This window comes from Aegilops tauschii, chromosome 1 (genome assembly GCF_002575655.3).
Source record: "Aegilops tauschii subsp. strangulata cultivar AL8/78 chromosome 1, Aet v6.0, whole genome shotgun sequence".
NCBI classification, from domain to species: Eukaryota; Viridiplantae; Streptophyta; class Magnoliopsida; order Poales; family Poaceae; genus Aegilops; species Aegilops tauschii.
In genome coordinates, this window is record NC_053035.3 from 175,952,630 (window position 1) to 175,957,991 (window position 5,362).

The window sequence follows — 5,362 nt, forward strand, 5'->3', positions numbered from 1 at the left end:
TGCACCAATATGGAAACCTTTGCCCGATGCGTCGGGACCCCGCGCCTGCGCTTGCCCCCTTGGCACCAAAGGGGAAACTGGTACGCTGCGCCCGCTGGTGTCAGCCTGGCCTTGGTCATCATGGCTCACGTCATGTGAACCTCGCGAGGTACACCTTGCCTTGATATCTCCGCTCCTCGGGAGCCAGCCTACATTACAAAAAACTCCCCCTTACACCAACGTATATGTAGCAACGATGTGATAGAATGTGTTGTTGAGTTCAACCTGCCCACCTCCCCACAAAGCGCAACCTCCCCGTACCCACCTGCCACCTCCACCTTATCTGCGCCTCCTCCCTCATGATATCACACAGCCGAGCATGTGTGTAACAAAATCCAAAGTTTTTCTCTCCGCTACCTCTCTCCCCTGATTCCTCTCTCTCATCTCAACGTTGCCGCTGCCAACCCCGATTCCGAGAAGGTCTGGCGCACTCCGCTGCTCGCTGTCCTGCCCCACTCCCTAATGATCTCCTCTGATCCATCGCCCCCGTGATGTCCACCGCGCCCCTGCACACGCCCTCACAACAACCCTAGTTGCCGGTGCGGATCAACGGCTCCTGTCTGCTGGCCCACTATACCCCTGCATCTCCATACGAGCAGCTGCTGGCCTAGCCGCCCAGGCTTGACGATGGTAATCCGCCTCTGCTACCTTGACTCTAACATTGACGGTACTCTGCCTAGGAGTCCTGCGCCATATTACTCCGACCATTATGACTAGACAAGACCTTGTTGAGAGTGATTTCTCAAAAAGCCCAACCATTTTGTTTGTCAGGTACTTAAATTGTTGCCTAAATCTCTGATGTTCATGTCTGGTTCTGGTGTTTATTGATTAGATGTGATTCACTATGTGTCGATCTGTACTTATTCTGGATGAGCAGTATGTGCATACCCGGTCATGCTTGAGGGTGAGATTTTCTTGCTCCTATGTAGATGGATCAATGGAGATTAAATATTTTTCAAGTGAAAATTGATATTACATACTAGCACGTAGAATGACATGTTCAATAAGATCGACATAGTATTTTCTCATAAAAAATATATCATCTTAGTTCAAATTGGAGCGAGATAGTGTATCAACGATATCCGATATAGCATATGCGATCATGTATACTATTGAAGAATATTGCTACAAAGTTCAACATGCCAGTGCAACTATGGGTCATGATACTAGCGTAATTATTTTGAATATAGAATCCCCTTCCAATACTCTCAATTGTTATTTATTTATTTGGTGTCACATGTACAATATACTAAATAATTAAGTCGCACATGCATCCCTCCGTCGAAATATTTGTCTTTATTCTGTAATCCTCTGTCCCATCGACACTCACAGGTTCTGAAATTGTCTTTTACTTCAGTCAACATTCGTGTGCTTATGCTGTCTCTTAACAGGTTGATCTACAACACTTATGCCTTGCAACTACGAGAAACCCATCAATATGCAGAAGAAGCGTTGAGAATTATGTAAGTCCTTGTGTTTATAGCATGATGAGGGCCCTTTCACTAGTTCATGTTACAGGAAGGAAACTTAAATTTGTAGCTTAGTATTTTTTGGTTGATGTATAGTTATTTTCCCCCGACAAAAAGTAATATTTGTTTCAACTTCTTACCCGGTAAAATGTGCACACTAAAGATGATATGGAAATAATTCTTACACATGTTATGCAATATAAACTGTTAAATAATTGATAAAATTTGAAGGTGAGATACAAGAACATGATAACCTTGATATTATCGTCATATGTATATGACTCATATTCTTGAAATCTCACCTCTAAATTGAGTTTAGCGCCTTTTTCATTTTGCAATGCAGATGCTTCTGAATTCCTGCAATTTCTATGCTAATTTTCTATTTTGTGCGGAGGCACAGATGTTTCCAAACACTAGAATGATGCATGACTGGTCAGCAGACAATTTCTTGGCCATGTGCCTATCACATGTTGTCTTTTTTGTAACCATTAACACAATGAGCATGCACTTGGTTCATCCGAGAATGTGAAAATCAAAAGTATTCCTCTGATGCACTCTACTTCCTGGACATGCAGGGCACACTACGATGGTGGGACGATACTAGCAGTCATTAACCAGACGACTAAGTGATCAGATGCGGCGACTGTCAGGTATGTCTAGGAAAAAGGACGCTCGAGTCCAAGTCAAAGTAGATTTAGGTTGTTTCAGCCATGTATAGCAGATCATAGTCGTGGAACCAGGTCGTGTAAGAGGTTTTCCCAAAAAACCAAGGTCATGTAAGAGTTTATGACAAAAGAGTAAGGAGTACGCTAAAGTTTTCTCACGTGCATGTGTTTCGCTATTTTGATGCGATTGATTCTGTGGGCAAAACCGGATGTAGGTTCCTAATCTGTATGCCGAATCAGCAGGTTAGCGAAACTCTATTGTTCCAAGTCGGCATTGTTGGCCCAAGAACCTACTAGCGCAAAGCTGTATTTGCTAGGAGGTATTTTCTTATAGTACATCTAATATTGCGTGAGTGATTGTTCACCAGTTCAAATTGATTTTTTGATTATTAATACCATTACTTGAATATATTTTATTATCTAGCATATGGTTCGCTTTTTTTGCACCTAATTTGTACAAGAGGACACTTTTTCTTGCATGTGAAAATGGTCATACTGCTTCGATAAGACTCTTTGTAGGTAGATTAGATAAAACAATTCATCAACTGTTGTACGCCTGCCTTACTTTCCCTCACTTACTACAAAACACATTTTGTTTCTATTAACTTGGTGAAACTTGATAATGGAGTGAGCTGAGTTAGTTTATTGTAAGCTAATATGACTATTTTAAGCTACAAATGTTATAATTGACAAATCCAGACAAGAATAATGCTCTTCCTAGTTCCTACAATCCGAATTATCAACGCAGATTATCAAACTAAAAATTGATGATTTTAAACTTGGTAGTGAATTCTTGGTATTGCGAGTTGATGCGACATCATCAAAATCTGATAAGTTGATACAACTACTAACAAAGGTCGAAATTATTGACCATGCAGCAAGATTAATTATCACATGGCCTTCATGATTTCTATGTTGCCTCCCCTTTCAATTTTACTGCCCTATTAACCTATCTCGTTTCTTTGTTGTAGATTGCTAAAATAAATTGATGATGCATGGCTCAGATGTCGATTGCAAGGTCAAGAATGGGGGTGCTACTAGATAGTTTCACATTGTGTTTTAGAATGTCATTTTCCATGTCAGTGGTTCAACAATTATGTTTCACACATTTTTCGTGTCCAAGTTTCAATCATTATGTTTCAGAATGGCTGAGACGTTGATTGCAAGGTCAAGAATCAGACTAGTACTAGTTTCACATCTTTGTACACTTTGTATTGTGTTCGTTGTAATGCAACCAAGTTGATCTAATATATCATGCATTTATGCTTATTATACTACATCTGTCTCCTATGCACTATTGGCTTTGACCTAATAATTCTCGATGGTGATATATAAAATGCCCTAGACCTTTTAATTCTGGATGATGATATATAGAATACCATGAATTCTTTATGAAATGTACTAGGCATTGAAATGATCATTTTGTGCGGGTAGCCACCAACGCATGAGATGTGTTGTTGGGATCCAACTATATACATTGCTACCTTACAACGCTTATTCACGTTGTTGTAGACCATTGCAACGCCACCAAAGGCAACACATATTAATCCGTTGGTGCAGACCATAGCAACACTTATATGGGCATAGGGCAACGCATTAGTGCGCTGCTCAAGGTGGGTTCCTGTTTTAGTGCTAGCGAGGCTGCCCCCAGGGAGGTCTTGGTGTTGTCCGCCTCGCGAGGCTTGGCCCCTCGCAAGGGTCTTGAGCTATTGCTGCTGAAGCTGGGTTGTACTAGGCTGAAGATGGAGCCACGCCATCGGCCACAGGTAGGCGAGTCTGGGTACCCCCGTTCTCAGGATGCCGACAGTAGCCCCCGGGCCCAAGGCGCGCTCGAACTTGGCTTCAAGGCGAAGCCAAAGGGCAAGTGCAGAGCGCCGCAGGCCCCAACCGCCTGCGGCCTCGGTTGACGCGTGGCGATTGATGGGACGTGGGCGCCTCCGCTTCCCCATGCTGCCTCGGCAACGGTCCGACTTGACGAGACCCTGCTGCATGCAAAACGGAACCATCATTACATGCGATCGTGGATGGCGGCGGTTGGCCTCCCTCTGGCTATAAACGACGGGAGGGGCAGAGCCGCCTCGCTTATCTCTGTCTTCTCGCCGCTTGCTCCTTCTTCTTCCTCCTAGCCTTGATGTCTTGCCGCGATACTCATAGCGCCGATTAGGAGGTTCTCCGCCGCGGAGAAAGGGAAAACCCCTCGCGAGGAGCAGGGGCCACTCCCACCGAAGAAGAGGTTCAACTGTTCTCACGACGTAGCCGTCAGGCTGGAGGTGACGCGGCCTTGGTACAAGCGGCCTCCGCCTGGCTACCTGCTCCCTCTGTACGCCCAACCGCAGGGCTTCGGAGATGGTGGGAGCGCCCCGCGCCGTGCAAGCCACGGTCACGAGGGCCAGGCAATGGTGGCACGAGCCGTTGACCCACGAACCCACGCCGAAGGCTCCTCGCGCGAGTTCGTAGTGTGGGCGGCGATGCCACCGCGCACCTGGATCCAGCTCCCGCGGTTCTTTGGCGAGGAGATGCCACCGAGAGGGCCGCTCGAGCTGTGGTTGCAGCACGCCGAGTGCGGCGCCCTGGCCACGGGGGCGGAGGTTGAGGTCGTCTCCCCGAGCAAGATCTTCATAACCCGTGGATGGGGCAAGCTCGCTCGCGCCTGCTGTGTGAAGGGGGCCCTCGTGATCCACTTCGATTACGACGACGCTTCCACGCTGTCCTTCAAGGACTTCGACGTGGAAGGATGCCACCTGGAGTAGTGCCCTGGAGGAAGCCGCTGGAGCGGCGGGGCAGCCGGTGTCGAGCCTGCCCCGGTCCTGTCGGTGGCACTTCCAGCAGCGGCGACGACTCCTAGGAGTCCAGCGACTCTCCCGAGCCTAGCGAGTCTCTGGAGATGAGCGACGACAGCTACGCGCCACCGAGCTCTCGCCGTGCCCGGAGCGCGGCTGCGGCATCCGCCCGCCCTTGTCGATGACCTGGATGGGGCTGGCGTCGGCCCCTCGTGGCCCACTGTTGATGATGGCGTTGGCAGCGACGTCCATAGTTAGGGCTTCTTCAGGTTTTTCTCCTTTCGTTCCCTACGAGGAATCGGGACGAACCCCGTGGGTGTGTGTAAAGAACCTATAATGCTTTTGCTCCAGTGCTTATTATTCCTATCATAAGGTTGTGGTGGCGTATCTTGCTTCAGCATTGTCCCCC

The 5,362-nt window shown here is 47.3% G+C and overlaps 1 long non-coding RNA gene across 2 annotated transcripts; it reads left to right on the forward strand.

The window, feature by feature from the left end:
• Positions 1-270: 270 nt before the first annotated feature.
• On the forward strand, positions 271-3,452 carry LOC120967816 (uncharacterized). 2 transcript variants are annotated; one of them, XR_005761568.1, is made up of 5 exons: positions 271-810; positions 1,431-1,502; positions 2,084-2,158; positions 2,417-2,493; positions 3,145-3,452. It is a non-coding gene; the product is annotated as an uncharacterized lncRNA (long non-coding RNA). The 2 variants fall into 2 exon arrangements; XR_005761570.1 differs by having other exon boundaries at positions 271-669.
• Positions 3,453-5,362: the final 1,910 nt, after the last annotated feature.